Below are 18,473 nucleotides of genomic sequence, written 5' to 3'. Positions count from 1 at the left end.
ACAAGCATCACAAATCTGATTATTTTCATATTTAAGTTCAGGTAATCCTATAACTAGATTCTTTCTCATTAAGTTTGAGATAGTATGCATGCTCACATGTTCAAGTCTCCTATGCCATAACCAACTATCATTTTTATCATTTGCCATGAGACATGTTTCACAATTAATCTCAAGATCTTCTAGAAAAATAACGTACATATTTTTAATTCTTTTTCCTATGAATAAAAATCTATTGGTACTAATGTCTATCATTTCACATTTATATGAGTCAAAACATACTTTAAAGCCTTTATAACACAATTGACTGATACTTAATAAATTATGTTTTAAACCTTTAACAAGTAACACATGACTAATTTAAGCTTGAGAATTCTTACCAATAGTTCCTATACCATGAATTATACCTTTTGAGTCATCTCCAAATGATACAATACCACCATTTTTCTTGTCCAGCTAAGCAAATAACATTTCGCTTCTAGTCATGTGTCTTGAACAACCACTGTCCATATACCATGGTTGTCTTTCCTTCAGTTGAGCTCTTGAACATATGTCTTTTCAGTTAGGCTCAAACTGCAAGATAGATTTTCAATTTCTCTTAACAGGTACCCATACCTTGATGGGTCCTTGAAGGTTAGTTGCTACATAGGATCCTTTTTGTTTTCTACATGCTTTGTGTCTATAATGGTTATAAGATAGGTGACCAAGTTTATCACCAATATAACACCTAGGAGAAACATTAACAGAACTTTTTTTGAAATATGTGTTTCTTCTTGATGTTTCATTTTTTACATTCTTAAGAGTAGTATTTTCATCAGTGACTTTTGTAAAGCTTCAATCCTATTTTTCAATTCCAATTTCAGAATTTCATAATATGTTTTTGAGTGTTCAAGTTTAGTTTGAAGTTTCTTTGTTAAAAAATAGAGCAGAAATCATAATTTATCTATTCTAATTCATTCTCAAAAGATGAGGTCTTTCTTTTCAAAGCCTTGTATTTTAATGCAAGGTTTTCAAACTCATCACAAAGATATTCATATTTATCTTGAAGTTCATCCATAGAAATGTCACAAGAAACAGAACATATCTCGGATTTATCATCTCTTGCCATCAGGCATAAATTTGCTCTTTCCTTCACTTTCTCTTCTTCAATATTTAAGCTTGAAATATCATTGTCTGACCAGGTTGTAGCCACCATTCCCTTCTTTGATTTTTTATTTTTCTTCAGTGTTTCTTCCTTCATCAAGGGGCATTCTAACCTGAAGTGTCCAAGGTTCTTGCACTCAAAGCATATAAGCTCTTCCTTCTTGTTGGACTCATTCTTATTTCTGGTTCTCCATGAAGAACATTGATCTTTTCTGTACCCTTTCTTTGCTAATCTCCTATCTCTTTGTCCCATAAGTTTTCTGAACCTTCTAGCTACCGTGGCCAATTCTTCATCATCATTGTAGGATAAATTTTTCAGTTCTTTTCCCAGAATGCTTGATTTTAAGGTAATGCTTTTCTTCTTTTCTTTTGCTTCTCTCTTGTCTTCTTCTTCCTCTTCTTTAAGTTCTAGCTCATGAGTAAGAAGAGACCCACAAATTTCATCAAGGGTGATGATATTTAAGTCCTTGGCTTCACGAATAGCAGTCACTTTTGGCTTCTAATTTTTTGGTAGGCTTCTAAGTAGCCTTTTGACAATTTCATGTTTAGGGATTGGTTTGCCTAGCTGACTGAGTTTATTGGTGATGTTTGTGAACCTATCAAGCATGCTGGTGATATCTTCACCAAGTTCCATCTAAAACACCTCAAATTTATAAGGTAAAAGAGCTATTTTATACTCCTTAACTTGAAAAGTCCCTTCACGGATAATCCTAAGTTTGTCCTGCACTTGTTTAGCCTATTGTACAGCTTGACACTTTATTAAACTCAGTAGGGGTTAGTGCACAATGTAATGTGTTTATTGCCTTAAAGTTTGTCTAAACCTTTTTGGTTTCAGCTGCAGTCCATTCAGCCTTCGGCTTAGGAATCATCTCATTTGTCAACTATATTTATGGTTGAGGGAATGAAGGGTCCATCAATGATGACATCCCACATTTCATAGTTTATTTCCCTTATGTAGATAGACATTCTAGTGCTATAATAGGGGTAGTTCGATCCATTAAACAGAGGTGGTCTGTTCGTGGATTGTCCCTCAACAACTATAGATTTTTGAAGAGCCATTTGGATCTCCCTTAAGATGTTTAAGCCTTAAGAATGAGGGATCTAGCTTCTATACCACTTGTTGATCCCAAATAAATGTGCTAGAGGGGAGGTGAATAGCACTTTTTGGCTCTTACTAAATTTGACCTTTAATTGGGGGCAAGTTAAAGCTCAATGAAGAGAAATTAAATTTAAGATGAAGGAATAATCTAACAAAGAATGAAATGAAAAATAAAATAGGGAAGACATTACATAAAGATTTATAGTGGTTCGGTCAAAGACCATGATTGTTCAACCAAGGATTTTGCAAACCAAATCACTATAAACGGTGAAATTCTCAAGCTTTCACCAAGCTTTTACAATGGCTTTTCATAGGCTCAACCACAACCTTCAACAATGGTTTTTTCCGGGATCAACCAAAACCCAAAACTAACTTTTTCAGGCTAAGTTAGAACCTATACACTTAATCAAGCTAACCCAAGCTTGATTAATCCCCTTAGAGTGTCACTCACATTCTAAGCAATCAAGGAGAAAAGAAATAAAAAAGTACGTATGATCACTAACCTAATCTAAATGGTACAAAGTAAAGTGTTTAACTCAAATACAAAGATTAGAGTGAAGTGTAGAAAGTATGATAGAGTTTTTTCTATTTTGAGCTCTTTTTGATCTTTAAAGCCTTCAAAACTGATTCATAGCTCTTGAGAGTACCTTTTATACTTGAAAGCCTTCAAAATCAACTCTGAGAGTACCCTATGCAGCCAGTGTGGCTTCTCTCAACTAGATTTGCCTTTGGATGCCCTGGGTGCACAGCAGGTGTGTGCACCTTATAGGTGTCCTGTGTGCAGTAAGTATGTGTGCCCTGGGGGTGTGCTGTGTGGAACAGGTATGTGCGCCCTAGGGGTGCGCCATGCGCAGTTTGCATCAGGGGTGCATTGTTGTATGGTTGCCTTAGTGGGGCACCTAATTTTTAGGCGTTAGGTTTCCCTTGGCGTGCAGCACCCACGCGGGTTGTGCTGCTAGCATGGCCTAGTGTTACAGGGTACGACCTGCTAACGTGATGCGTGCAGCCCAGCAGCGCATGCAGCCCGTTAGTGCATAAGAAGCTTACGCACTGCTTACACATGCGTGGGCCTTGCGCGCTAGATCGTTGCTCTAGGCTTGATGGGGCACGACAATGCGGAGCCCCTTCACAACTTGCCCTATTGTGTGTGCACACTAGAACCCCCATGTTTGCATGCTGGCTCGATGGTTGGTTGGGGTTGGACTTGCGTGCCATGTCATCTATGCCTAAGCCAATCTCAAAAAAAGATCAAAAAATTTTATAGAGAAAATCAATAAAAAAAGCCTACAGTTTCTAACTTCCTTTGGTCATTTTCACTTAGGTTAATGCCTTTTCTTTAGTTTAACTTACCCTAAACAACTTGTTAATTAATAACACTTAATTATCTACATGCTTATGTCTAACTCATTTAAACCTATTATTACTAATCACTTACCACGGTAGATAAGATAATTAATAATAAGGCCTTTAGATTTAGTTCCTTTAAGTGATTACACATGGTTAGTAGATATAGAAGTTGCTACCTTTGCTCTCACCCAAGGGTCATCTATTCTACTTATTCATATGTCATTTTTATTTTAGTTTAGATTCTTAAATTTCTATGTCTAGTTCGTTGGGACTCCCTTTAAATTCCCTCGTAAGGTTCGTTAAAGTCACTATTCTTCTAGATAATTCCGTAGTTCAGATTTTGAAATTCTCATGTCTAGTTCATTAAGAATCTCCCTAATTCCCTCCTTAACACTCATTAGAGTTACCATGTATCACATGTGTCAGGTGAATTAAAAAGGAGCATTAACCACAAAGAAAATGAACTAAGTTATTAAAATTTACATTTTTTTTACCAACGAGAATTTATTTTACCTAAGCAACTTGACCAAATTCCATTAAAAACCCTAGCTAAAGTTATATAGCTGCTCATATTTTAATTATGAAAAGAATTTTAAGAGTGAAATAATAGAAAGAACATGCTTAAAATTAAAAAGAAAGAAGGAAAGAATACTTTTAACCTTAATACTGAAATCACTTTATAATTAAGTTAGGCTCAGTCAAGAAAGTAACAAGATTTGTAAGACCAAAAAACAACTAAAAATCTTATCACTTTGCCAACTTCACTAAACTTTACTAAAGCTCCAATGGTGGATCAAAATTGCATAAAAAAATAAGAAATAAACAAAAATTTATTAATTGAATAGCGAGAGAAAGGTAAAAAGAATAAGCAATGAGGTTGAGCTAAAAAGTTTTCTCCATACTAATTCCTTATTTGAAAGAACTTAAGTTTAAATGGAAAGTTGTCAAAGGAAAAGATAGAAGTAGTGAATGAACTAAAAATAATAATTGTTGAGAACAAAATAGAATTTTTATTGATCTTAAAACTACCCAAATGGAAATTCAAAGCCAATTTCCACTATAGAAGAAAACTAAAAGAAAACTTGTTGGAAAAATATAAAGAAACTTAAACTAATATCGTGAAAACTAGAGAAAACAAAGAAGAGAAAGATTGCTTCAAGAGATAGAATGGTTGGGTATTTATAGCCAAAACGAGGGAGAGTTTTGGCTTAAGTCTTCCACCTTTAAATATTCAGAATTCAAGTTTTTAGTTCACTTGATCACTTGGCCAGATTTCAAGCTGATTTTTATCTGATTTCCATCTTGAATTTTGAGTGAAAATTGACTCCTTCAAGCTTCAAAGTGGCTGGTCAATGCTAGGATGAATTTGGCATGAAATGTGTCCAAGTGCTTCCTTGAATTCAAACTGCATAAACTTGAATTTTTCCCTCTTCAATTTTTAAACCATTTCAGCTGAAATTACCCCTCATTATTTTAAAGATTTTGTGCCTTTTTTATCCAAGGAAAATCAGCTTAAAAATCATCTAAAATCTGGCTTGAAATTTAAACTCTTTAGGATTTGAATTTAAGCTCCAAACTTAGTTGATTGGGTGAGAACTCTTCCCATTTGAATTCTTTGATATCTTAAGCAAATTCTCCTAATTTCAAACCCTCTTGGACATTTTTAATTCTGAAAGCTTACCTCTTGCATGGATTTTGCATGAACTTGTCCAAAAACTAGCTAAAAGGTGATGATTTTGCATGCGTGTAGTTTTAAGCAACTTGACCTTTCTGCGGTTTAACATCCTTAATTTTTGACTCACACATTGGAATTGAGTGAAGTCCTGCTGAAAGCTAATTGGATATAAAGCAAATTTATATCTCATAGTCTTCCTCAAATTACGATGCTAAGGTAGTCAAATTTGGGTTGGAATTTGACCCATATGCATGGCTCTTGCACGAAAATTCTATAATTTAGCTTTCTTCTCCTACATAAATTCAACAATTTTCATATTATTTACAAAGGAATAAATTTTAATAAAAATGGGATAAAAAAAATTATAGTATTTGAAAACTCTAGAAAAATTATATGAATTAAGGCTTAAAAATGCTCTATGAACTATAGTTATCAAACCCCCAAATGTAAAGTTTTACTAGTACTTAAGCAAAAGCAAACAAAACAAGAAAAGCATAGAAGTAGAATGCACTAACTAAGTTATTTTCCTTAGTTCCTCAAATATTGCATAATAAACAAATCTAAAGGAAGTTCACAGCTAATGACAAAACAAATCAATGCATTAAAAAATAAGTTTCTAAACTAATTGGATTTCCTATATACATGTGTAATGTCAATCGCATTCTAGTTTATGTCATCCAGATGAGTTTATGCAACATGAACTTAACAAAGAATCACTAAAGTATGCAAACAAAGTCCATAAGTTTGCTTTAACGTCTCCACTAATGTAGAATTGCACAAAGCTAAAGATCCTTACGAGTTTATTAAGCTTATAATGTATAGCTAGCGTAAAATAAGATAAAAGGAAAATTTAGGTTTAAATACACTAAACATGCCTTATTGGCTTTTTTTTAAGAGCTTTTCAATACAATTTCCCTCAAACTTATTTTCTTCCTTGTAATAGCACTTTATTCTCTTTCTACCGCTTATTCTTGTTTTTCTTTTTGAAAAGAAATAACTATATTTCAATACTTTCACTACTCCACCCTCCCACCCTTATAAATAATAAGCTCCAAATATTTTCTAGAAAATAACATGCTTTTGAAAGGGTAATGGACAAGGGATATTATTTATTTGGCTGAGGTAAATTTATGTAACTTAAAACAAAAAAAAAATAGGCTTATTAGGCTCAAAAGGGGACACTAAGGATAATTATTTATAAGGTTGGCTTGAAAAGGCTCAAATGCTTCAAAGATGGCCTAAGTCTTTTCTAAAGTTATGTGTATTATAGGATTTCACCTCGAGAGCTGATCAAACAAATTATAGACTATGATACATGACTTTATGATCAATTCATTATCAAATAAACCTTCTATAAATGTGCACATCACTCCATGATCTAAACATATGCATCAAGATATAGAAAAATCATAAAAAGAAAGAAACCCATATAAGAACTTATCACATGCTTGCACATTAATTATGATCAATCTCAACCAAGACACTATGATTGGATAAGGAAAATTTCCAAGAAAATGCAAAACTACTGCATAGCTTAAAACATTCAAGGACCTTTTGTTTTGAAAGTTTTGAAAATTTTCTAAAAAAAAAATATTTTTATCATTCAAGATCAAAATCTTCCATAGAAATGTCATGCACACCAAAATAACACTAAATGGATCATAATTTTTAGATGTTTCTAACAAAGACTCCATTAGTCTTTTTGATAAAACACCCTATTTTTGTACTAATTTCTAAGAAAGGCTGGAGAAGTCACAAACAGTGTCTCTTAAATCCCAATCTCCATTGACAAAATTACCAAGACATATAATCATTGTACTACCTTTTTGCATACAAACACAACTATGTACTTAATTTTGTTTTAAAAATAAAATAAAATTTTACCCGTACTTGTAAACCTAATATGAACATTATCCTTATTGTAAATATTAAAAATTAAGTGAAAAAATGGAAAAGGTAAAGGAAGAACTCCCTTTTTATTGCTTGGATCTCCTTTATTGCATCCTTAATATCCATTTATTTCTTTATTCAACCAACAAAAAACAAGAAGACAAAAACATGTTACAAATTGAAACTTAAAAATCAAGATAAAAAGAAACTAATAAAGTTTAGAATTCTTGGGTTGCTAATAACTCTATGATATATAGTTATTTAATCACATTTTGGATGCCAAATTAGCTATGCCCTTATGAGTTTGAGTTAGATTGAGTTAGTTTTTTATGCATTTTGTTTTTTAGTTTAAGATATGTTAATGTAGTTAAATTTACATGATTTCAGTTCATTTTAATATTGAAAATCCTATTTTAATCCAATACTGATTTAGTCCTTATTTTGGTAGGTATTCAAGTGCATAAAATTGCATAAAGCTAATGGTGTTGTATTATGCAATGAAAACTAAGTACAGATTTTCACCACATATTTTATAGTAATTCAAACATAACTCATGTAATAGAGCTTCAATCATCATGATTCTTAAACCATAAAAAATCTAAGAGGTAGACCTACAACTTTTATGTTTACCATTCTTCCCGAATCAGCCTTGAGAATGGAGAAAATTGCATTGCAAGATGAATTATTGAAGATGTCTATACACTAAGGGTCTACAAGGGGCAGCGCCATGGCCAACAAACACTCAACGCTGCGATGCCTAAGGGAGCATCACTGCTCCCATACAGTACCCAAGAGCTCAACACCACAGCAGCGATGGAGGAGGGCGACACGCCTAGTGAGGAACATTGAAAAAATATTATAAGTCTATAGCATTGTGGCATTCTGGCATGGATTATATATTGCACCCAATCAGGAATTGAGTTTTTAAGGCTTTTTGGAGGCTATAAATATGTGATTTTCAGCAGCTAAAAGAGAGGGTGAGAGGGTGAATGAACGATAGTTTTTTAGAGAAAGAAAAAGGCTTTCCAACGTGAGAAATGAGAAGAAATATAAGGCAATTAAAGATCAAGAATTGAAAAAGACTTTGATATTCCTTTTTGTTTTCATTTATTTCTTGTTATTTTACTTTAGAAATGATCTTTTCTTTTGAAATGGTTATGTTTGCTGTAGAAAAAATGGTGAACGAAATTAATTTTCTAGGATTATGGTTTATTGCATTATGTAGTTTGAATATACGTATTCTCTTTGCTTAGTGTTAATGGATGATGCATGGTTTATTCAATTTTATGCCTATTGTTTTTCACTGCTTGATCACCAGTTGAAATGTATTGGGTCTTTAAATGTAACTCAACAAAGGGAGTTTAGAATAAACCATTGCTTTGAATAGCTTAAGTTTGATTCACTTCGAAGTTAGGTGATAATTTAGTATTTAGGATAAACATATGCCTAAATATCTTAGGCAGCCAAATTAGATCACAAATGCAATTAACCTTTTCTTATTAATTTACATAGACATATGGAGTTAGTTTTTAAAAGGTATTTGTGCAAGATCTTGATAGAGACTTGTACATAGTATGGATTTTAGGTTAGCCATGTATCCCATTAATCTAAGTTAAGGAAAATGATTAAATTAAAATGAAATTTTGAGAGATACCACAATCTTAGGTTTTTGAATTAATATTTGTCTTAGTGAAATTCTATTCTTCTTTATTTACTTCATTTTAACAATCACTTTTAGTTTAATCAACTATTCAAAATCAAGTGCTTGGATAGGGTAGAGGTTGTTATAAACTTAATACTGTCAGTTAAAATTCTACTACGCAAGTATACGTATCGAATAGATAATATATTAGCAAGTAGAGTATCGATCCCACAGGGAATTGATCTAAAAGTTTACTAAGTACTAAAATTATTGCAAATTAATCTTATCCAAACAATATCAAAATAATATCAAATCAAACTAAGTTATAGCAGAATTAAATTAAGAAAAATCAAAATAATAAATACTCAAATAAATATCAAATCAAACAAGCCTAGGATTACAATATCCCTCACACTTCATCTAAATCTTACCTCTCTTCCTTAACTTATCTCAATGGTTTGAATTGCTAACCTAGAGTCCTAAATTATTTATAAGGGTCTCCCAACTCATCTTATAAAAATATCTATTTTAACCAAAACACTATATCCCTATGTGAATTGAAATTAAAATAAACTCATTAAGTTCAGGCTCTAATTTGGCTACATATGGCCTATAGGTATATCCCTATCCTATACGCAAATCAATTAATATGATCATATGCTATCCCAATTTTAGTCTACACTAAACTCCCTTTCCCAAGTTTGTTTAGGTTTCTAGATCAATTTAATTGGTGGCCATGCAATTAAAAGCATTAAGAACAAATTGGAATAAACAATTCAAATCCCATTGAAAATAAGCAAGAAAGTGATTAAAAATCTAGATTACATGTGAGTTCAATTGCAATCCTAGAAAAATAAATTAGTTCATAATATCTAATAAAGACAATATCCAAAGAAATTTAGCCATGAATCCAAGTCAAAGAAAATAAGAAAAAAACACAAAAGTAAGAGAGAAAACTAATAGTTAGAGATGTATGATCTTGATTCTCTCTCCAATTCTCTTGTTTCCTTGCTTTGTTCTTGGCTCCAAATCTCCAGAATAGTTTCTTGCTGCTCCTTTGCTGCCTCTCTTGCTGCCTCCAAAATCTCTGAAAAAGTCTCCTTAAATAGGCTCCAAATAACCTAATTTTGCGAAATTCCGTTAATGTCCTTTATTTTTTAGGGAAGTCGCGTAGCGCTGCGGCGCTACTTCTCCAGCGCTGCAGCGTTGAGCTCTCTGGAATTTTGTATGTGTGCTTCCTTCATCAACGCTGCAGCCTTGTTCTCCAGCGCTGTGGCAGTCTATCAACTTCAAACATGAGTTTCACCCGATATGTTAAGAACTGGGCAAAGTAGTAAACATAAAAGTTTTATCCCTGTCTCTTAACTTTCCAATGGATAAAAATCACATCAATTGGACTTCTGGATTGAAAGATTTGCTCCAAATACTGATCATGTTCAGTCTTTACATCCTGCTGCAGTGGTCCGAATTGACAAATGTTTTGACATGATCCAATCATAAATGGGCCAATGGTGAACATAAAAATTGTTTCCCTTCTTCTTATAATTTGATTGGTCAAAGAATCACCTCATTTGGAGTTTTTTAGAAAGAGATATGGTCAAAATATTGAAACATATACGAATGAAGCTATCACCATACTTGCACTGATTTTCATCAAATGAGTCTTTTTCATCAATTTCTACAAAAGCCATAGGAGAAATTAGCAATAACTACTCTTAAAGTAATTTAAAATAAAATAACCTAAAATTTAACTAAAATAACTTAAATTAATCACTTAACAAATAATCAAACTTAAACTAAAAAAAACACCTATAATGCTAAAATTCGAACATAAAATCTCAAAGATCTAGCTACTTAAGCTCCCAAAATGAGTCAAAATAACTCTATATAATAGAGTTATCACACCCCCAAACTTAAGATTTTGCTAGTCCTCGAGCAAAACATAAAACAACATGCAATAACGAAACATGAAAACATTTAATTAGACTTCAATTGCACCATTTCATTAATTACCTTTAATATCCCAATAGTTAATCCATATCATAACTACTAGGCAACACATAATATATTCAATTCATGTCTCAATCAAATGCAAACTCATCATTAAGTTAAATTCCGTGTGTGTGTGTCATCTCTTCACTTAGAATATTGTACAATCTGGATAAATTTATATTCATGCAAAATTCAAATAATAATTAACTGCCATAATTTGCTTGTCATCCCTCTCTCCACATGTAGGCTAACACTATATAAAGATCAATAGGACTTTAATTAGCTTGTAAGATAGGCTAGGGTAAGGTTGGATATGGGATAATGTATAGCTCAAATCACCCTAAGCACAATAGTCAATCTGGATGCCATTCAGAGCTTTATTTTCCTTCACTTAGTATACCCCTTCTCCATCAAAGTTTTTCTTTGTTCAAGCACTTCATTCTTTCTTTCCTTTTTCTTTTTCTCATTTCATACCCCAAACTTAATTCTTTATGGGCATGAGATGAGTACAATCATATTTTTGAACTTTTCATCGTTTTTTTTTTTTTTTTTTTTTTGTCTTGACTACCTCTTTCACTATGTGGCTCATAACACATTCTAAAATTGACTTATGCACTTAGGAATGAGGGATCAAGAATTGTTGCAAATATAATTATAAGGGTCTAGGCTGAAAATTAAGTGTTCAAACAAAGAAAAGACGTCATTAGGCTCAAAGGGGAAACTGAGGATAATTTATGTAAGGAAGCTACCAAAAAGGCTCAATCGGTCCAACAATGGCCTAAATCATCTCCTTAACTAAGTATAGCCTAGGATTCGCCTCGAGAGAGAATCAACAAATTCTAGAACTTAATATATAATTCAAAAATTTGCATTCACAATAAACCTTTTTAAATATATACAGAAATCTAAGAAAAAGACATAGGCTCAAATGTGAAAATTTCAACCTAATGGCAAAGCTTAGCATGAGAATTTACATAACACCAAACAATATTCACGTGTTTTGAAGAATCAGATAGGAATATAACTGATTCTCATCAATTGGATAGGTAAATTAAATGAAGCTGGCACAAGTAACATAGTTGAAAGATAACGAAATAAATTAACATAAACTATCACAAAAACTAATAACAATAAAACCTTCCCCAAACTTAAATTGCACATTGTCCTCAATGTGAAAAGTTAAAAAGAATAAGAAAAAGAAACTTCCTATTCAATGGTGGTAGTTCCTTGAAAGCTCTAATCTTCTTTTTCCTCATCTTCATGCTTTCCAAATCTGCATACACAGCAAAACAAGCTAGGGAGAGATTAGAACTACTTATTTAATTGAAAACAAAAAGGAACTAGAATAACAACTAAATCAAAAAGAATATAGCTTGGGTTGCCCCAAGAAGCGCTCGTTTATAGTCACTAGCTTGACTTTGGTTGAGGTCTTCATTCACCTTTAAGGAGGTTGGAGTTTGCATGGAAAAAACTTGAAGGTGTGAAAGTAGTCTCCTCTTAAGATGAGGTTGTAGTGGCTTTAACTCAAGATTTGGTGCTTGCTCAACCAAGATGGTGGAATAGGCTGACCTTTACCTAAACTTCTCAAATTGTGTTTCTTCTTGGATAATGCACTTTCGGTGTAGCCTTCAAAACATGTGTAACATTTGTGAGTTCTTCATTCTGGTCCTTTGTTGTTGCCACTTGAACCAACAAGCCTCAAGGAGTTTCTTTGGATTTTCCATATCAATAGCCGCTTTAGTAACTTAGCAGCTGTATCTAGGAAAGGAATAGGAAGCACATATGGCTTGACTTGTGGTGGTGTAAATACTTCCTCCTCTTGCTTAATTTTTTCATCTCGAACTTGATTGGTGGAAGTGTTACCTTGATCTACTTTATCTTCATCATCTACCACATTCTTGCCATTTATCTCATCAAGATGCTTACCATATTCTTCTTTTCTAGGATTAGGCTCAGTGTCATTTGGTAAAATTTCTTGAGGCCTATTGTGGATGTAATTAACAAGTGGCTCAATTGAGTCTCAAGATTTTGGATTGATTCTGCTCGACTTGAATGATGGCATCATTCTTTGTCATGAACTGTATCAGCATATCCTCCAAAGTTAGCTTCTTCTCAAGTATAGGGGCTCTAACTTGTGACTGAAAATCATGCTGAAAAATAGATTGTGATGAATATGTAGGATCCTGATCATTACTCCATGAAAAATTGGGTGATTCCACCATGAGTTGAACTGTTGGAGTATGAATTGTTTTGCTGCCCATTGAAGCTTCCATCAAATTGCATTGATTCAGAATAGGTTGGACAACAATCACTCGAATGCCTATCTCCGCAAAGCTTGCATGCCACAAAAGGATTTTGAAAAGCATTAATACCCCAAGTATCAATTTTTTGAGACAAAGCATCAACTTCAGTGGCCAAAGCACTGATAGCCAATTCATAATCACTAGCAACCCTCCTAGGCACAAATTGTTCAGATGTCCACGATAGTTACAACAATTCATCACCTCAACCAAAAGTACTAAAAATAAAATTAAAAAAATTTTTGAATTAAGACTAATTTGCTTGGTATTAGTATTAGTATAAATTCTAGAAATAATTCCCCGGCAACGGCGCCAAAAACTCTGTCAGTTAAAATTCTACTACGCAAGTATACGATCGAATAGATATATATTAGCAAGTAGAGTATCGATCCCACAGGGAATTGATCTAAAAGTTTACTAAGTACTAAAATTATTGCAAATTAATCTTATCCAAACAATATCAAAATAATATCAAATCAAACTAAGTTATAGCAGAATTAAATTAAGAAAAATCAAAATAATAAATACTCAAATAAATATCAAATCAAACAAGCCTAGGATTACAATATCCCTCACACTTCATCTAAATCTTACCTCTCTTCCTTAACTTATCTCAATGGTTTGAATTGCTAACCTAGAGTCCTAAATTATTTATAAGGGTCTCCCAACTCATCTTATAAAAATATCTATTTTAACCAAAACACTATATCCCTATGTGAATTGAAATTAAAATAAACTCATTAAGTTCAGGCTCTAATTTGGCTACATATGGCCTATAGGTATATCCCTATCCTATACGCAAATCAATTAATATGATCATATGCTATCCCAATTTTAGTCTACACTAAACTCCCTTTCCCAAGTTTGTTTAGGTTTCTAGATCAATTTAATTGGTGGCCATGCAATTAAAAGCATTAAGAACAAATTGGAATAAACAATTCAAATCCCATTGAAAATAAGCAAGAAAGTGATTAAAAATCTAGATTACATGTGAGTTCAATTGCAATCCTAGAAAAATAAATTAGTTCATAATATCTAATAAAGACAATATCCAAAGAAATTTAGCCATGAATCCAAGTCAAAGAAAATAAGAAAAAAAACACAAAGGTAAGAGGAGAAACTAAAAGTTAGAGATGTATGATCTTGATTCTCTCTCCAATTCTCTTGTTTCCTTGCTTTGTTCTTGGCTCCAAATCTCCAGAATAGTTTCTTGCTGCCTCCTTTGCTGCTCTCTTGCTGCCTCCAAAATCTCTGAAAAAGTCTCCTTAAATAGGCTCCAAATAACCTAATTTTGCGAAATTCCGTTAATGTCCTTTATTTTTTTAGGGAAGTCGCGTAGCGCTGCGGCGCTACTTCTCCAGCGCTGCAGCGTTGAGCTCTCTGGAATTTTGTATGTGTGCTTCCTTTCATCAACGCTGCAGCCTTGTTCTCCCAGCGCTGTGGCAGTCTATCAACTTCAAACATGAGTTTCACCCGATATATTAAGAACTGGGCAAGTAGTAAACATAAAAGTTTTATCCCTGTCTCTTAACTTTCCAATGGATTAAAAATCACATCAATTGGACTTCGGATTGAAAGATTTGCTCCAAATACTGCATCATGTTCAGTCTTTACATCCTGCTGCAGTGGTCCGAATTGACAAATGTTTTGACCATGATCCAATCATAACTGGCCATTGGTGAACATAAAAATTGTTTCCCTTCTTCTTATAATTTGATTGGTCAAAGAATCACCTCATTTGGAGTTTTTTAGAAAGAGATATGGTCAAAATATTGAAACATATACGAATGAAGCTATCACCATACTTGCACTGATTTTCATCAAATGAGTCTTTTTCATCAATTTCCTACAAAAGCCATAGGAGAAATTAGCAATAACTACTCTTAAAGTAATTTAAAATAAAATAACCTAAATTTAACTAAAATAACTTAAATTAATCACTTAACAAATAATCAAAAACTTAACAAAAAAACACCTATAATGCTAAAATTCGAACATAAAATCTCAAAGATCTAGCTACTTAAAGCTCCCAAAATGAGTCAAAATAACTCTATATAATAGAGTTATCAAATACTTAATAGGAATAGGTGTAAATCTTTGTGGGAGATGATACTTAACTTACCTTTATACTACTTTCTACGATCACGTGCACTTACGTGTATTAAATTGATAACAATTGCCTCCTAAGTAACCCTTGTTTTAATGCCGATATGTCAACTTATCCCTAGTTTATTAATTGGGGTCTACAAAAAGTGATGGATGATTTTTGTTGATTAGTATCTCCTCCCTTGTAATGTTTTAATCTCTGCCCATTAACTTTGAATGGAGTTCTCAAATTCTCATCCATTATTTCTATTGCTCCATAGGGAAACACTCTACTAATGATGAAAGGACAAAACCATTTAGTTTTCAGCATTCCTGGAAATAGTTTCAGACAATAACTGTATAGCAACACTTTCTTTCCGAGCTTAAATTCTCTCTCAAGTATTTTCTTATCATGCCACAATTTTGTCTTTTCTTTATATAATTTGGCATTCTGATATGCTTGTATTCTAAACTCATCCATCTCATTCAGTTATAAAAGACGTTTCTTTCCTATAGCTTTAAAGTACATAATCAACATTTTTATCGCCCAATATGCTTTGTGCTTTAATTCAATCAGGAGATGCCAAGCTTTTCCAAAGACTAACTGATAAAGAGACATTCCTATTGGGGTTTTGCAAGCAAATCTGTCTACCCACAATTCATCATCAAGCCAAGCAGACCAATCTTTCCTAGAAGCGTTTACAACTTTTTCAAGTATTTTCTTAACCTCTTTGCTAGAAATTTCGGCTTGACCACTAGTTTGAGGATTATATGTGGTAGCAACCTTTTTTCGTACCCAATACTTAGCTACTAAGGCATCAAATATCCTATTATAGAAGTGAAATTCTTTATCACTAATTATGGCTCTTGGTGTACCAAAATTTGTGAAGATGTTCTTTTTAAAAAACATTGCTACAAACTTGGCATCGTTAATGGGCAAGGAGACACCCTCCACCCATTTAGAAACATAATCTATCGTCGAAAAGATATATTGAGTTTTGTGAGATGAAACAAAAGGACCCATGAAATCCATGCTTTAAACATAAAAAAGTTCAACCTTGAAAATATTATTTAAGGGCATTTTTTGTCTTCTTGAATGTTACTAGCTCTTTGGCATCTATCACATCTAATTACAAAAGCATGAGCATCATTAAAAATTGTTGGCCAAAAGAATTCGCATTGTAGGACTCTGGCAATTGTTTTTCTTTCTCCAAAATGACCTTGTTAATCAAAAGAATGGTAGTGTTTAAGAATATTTTCTATTTCTTCCATGGGCACATGCCTTTTGAGGATGTGAACTTTACACTATTTAAATAAAAAAAGTTCATCCCAAATGTAACACTTTACATCATGCCAAAGTATCTTTTGTTGCTAATAAGTCAAATTAGGAGGAAGAACATTACCAACTAAGTAATTCACAAAATCAACATAGCAGTGTATGCTATGCTACTTAACAACAAACAATTGCTCATTAGGGAATGATTCATTTATCACTATTTTTTCTTATTTTCTAATTTTGTAACTGACAAAGGGTTAAAAACTGCTCAAAAATTGCTCAACATAGTAAATAGCATGAAACACCTTTCCCTTTCTTTGCCCAAAAACTGCTCTTACAACATAGTCACTAGTATCACACATAAGTTCGAAAGGAAGATTCCAATCAGAGGTAACCACAACGAGAGTCATAACTAGCTTTTCTTTCAAGGTCTTAAAAGCCTTTAAACATTTGTCATCAAATTTGAAAGGAACATCTTTTTCTAAAAGATTGCACAAGGTTTTGGTTGTTTTAGAATGATCCTTAATAAATCTTCTTTAAAATCTAACATGACCAAGGAAGCTTCTAATTCCTTTTACAAATATGGGGGTTGGAAGCTTCTTAGTACTTTCAATTTTAGCTTTATCAACTTCTATCACTTTGGATGAGATTCTATGCCTTAAAATGATTCCTTTTTGCACCATAAAATGACATTTTTCCCATTTTAAAACTAAATTAGTTTCTTCACATTATTTGAGTGCCAAGGAAAAATAATGCAAAGAAAGGTCAAAACTATCTCTAAAAATTGAGAAGTCATCCATGAATACTTCCCTAAACTTTTTCACCAATTCAAAAAAGATAGCCATCATTCCCTGTTTGAACATTGCAAGTGTACTACAAAGATCGGAAGGCATTCTTCTAAAAGTAAATGTTCCATACGAACAGGTGAATGTGGTCTTTTCCTGATCTTCAACTGCTAGTGCTATTTGGTTATATTCGGGATATCCATTAAAAAGGTAATAGTATTCATATCTTGCCAATTTATCCAATATTTGATCTATGAATGAAAAAAGGAAGTGAACTTTCCTAATTGCTTTATTAAGCTTTCAGCAATCCGTTCACACTCTCCATCCAATGACTACTGTAGTAGGGATAAGCTCATTGTTATATTTAGTCACTATGTCATTATTCCTTTTTTAGGAACACATTGAATAGGGCTGACCCAATGATTGTCAAATATAGGATAAATAATACCAGCATTAAACCATTTAATGATCTTTCTTTCCATCACATCCTTCATGATGTGATTTAAACAACGTTGATGCTCAAAAATAGACTTGTGCCCTTCTTCAAGAAGAATTTTGTGTATATAGATGGAAGGACAATCCCCTTAATATCTATAATAGACCAACCTATTGCCCTTTTATGTTCCCTCAAATTGTTTAAGAGTTTCCTTTCTTGTTTAATAGTAAGGGAAATAGAAATGATGATAGGGAAAGTGAAATTTTCTCCTAATTAAGCATATCTTAGTTGAGATGACAATGGCTTAAGCTTAAGATAGAGAGGTTCCTCAATGAATGGTTTGAAAGTAGTAATGGATGATGAGGTTTTTTCTAACTTTTAGGCTTTACAGAATGAGTGATAGGAGTGGTTTTCAACCATTTTAGGCATTTTACTATCTCTTTTTCTTTTATAGTCACATCATTTGAATTAACAAGAGCTACTTCTTAAGGATCAACAAGGTATGTTTTTATGACACTATTGTCCATGACATCCAATCGAAAGCAATCTTATAAATCTCTAGGGTATTTCAAGGCTTTGGAATGCTAAACTTGATTTCTTCATCATGGATTCGCATGGTCAATTCTCCTTTTTGGACATCTATCATAGCTCTTCTAATGGCTATGAAAGGTCTTTCTAAAATTATAGGAATTTTTTCATCTTCTTCCATTTCCAACATTATGAAGTCTACTAGAAAGAGTAATTAATCAACCTGAATTAAGACATCATCTATAACCCCACTTGGATATTTAATGGATCTATCTGCG

This window comes from Theobroma umbraticum, unplaced genomic scaffold, assembly GCF_002168275.2.
Source record: "Theobroma umbraticum cultivar Fairchild unplaced genomic scaffold, ASM216827v3 scaffold_239.1, whole genome shotgun sequence".
In the NCBI taxonomy this organism is placed as follows: domain Eukaryota; kingdom Viridiplantae; phylum Streptophyta; class Magnoliopsida; order Malvales; family Malvaceae; genus Theobroma; species Theobroma umbraticum.
Note: the sequence above shows the minus strand (reverse complement) of the source record.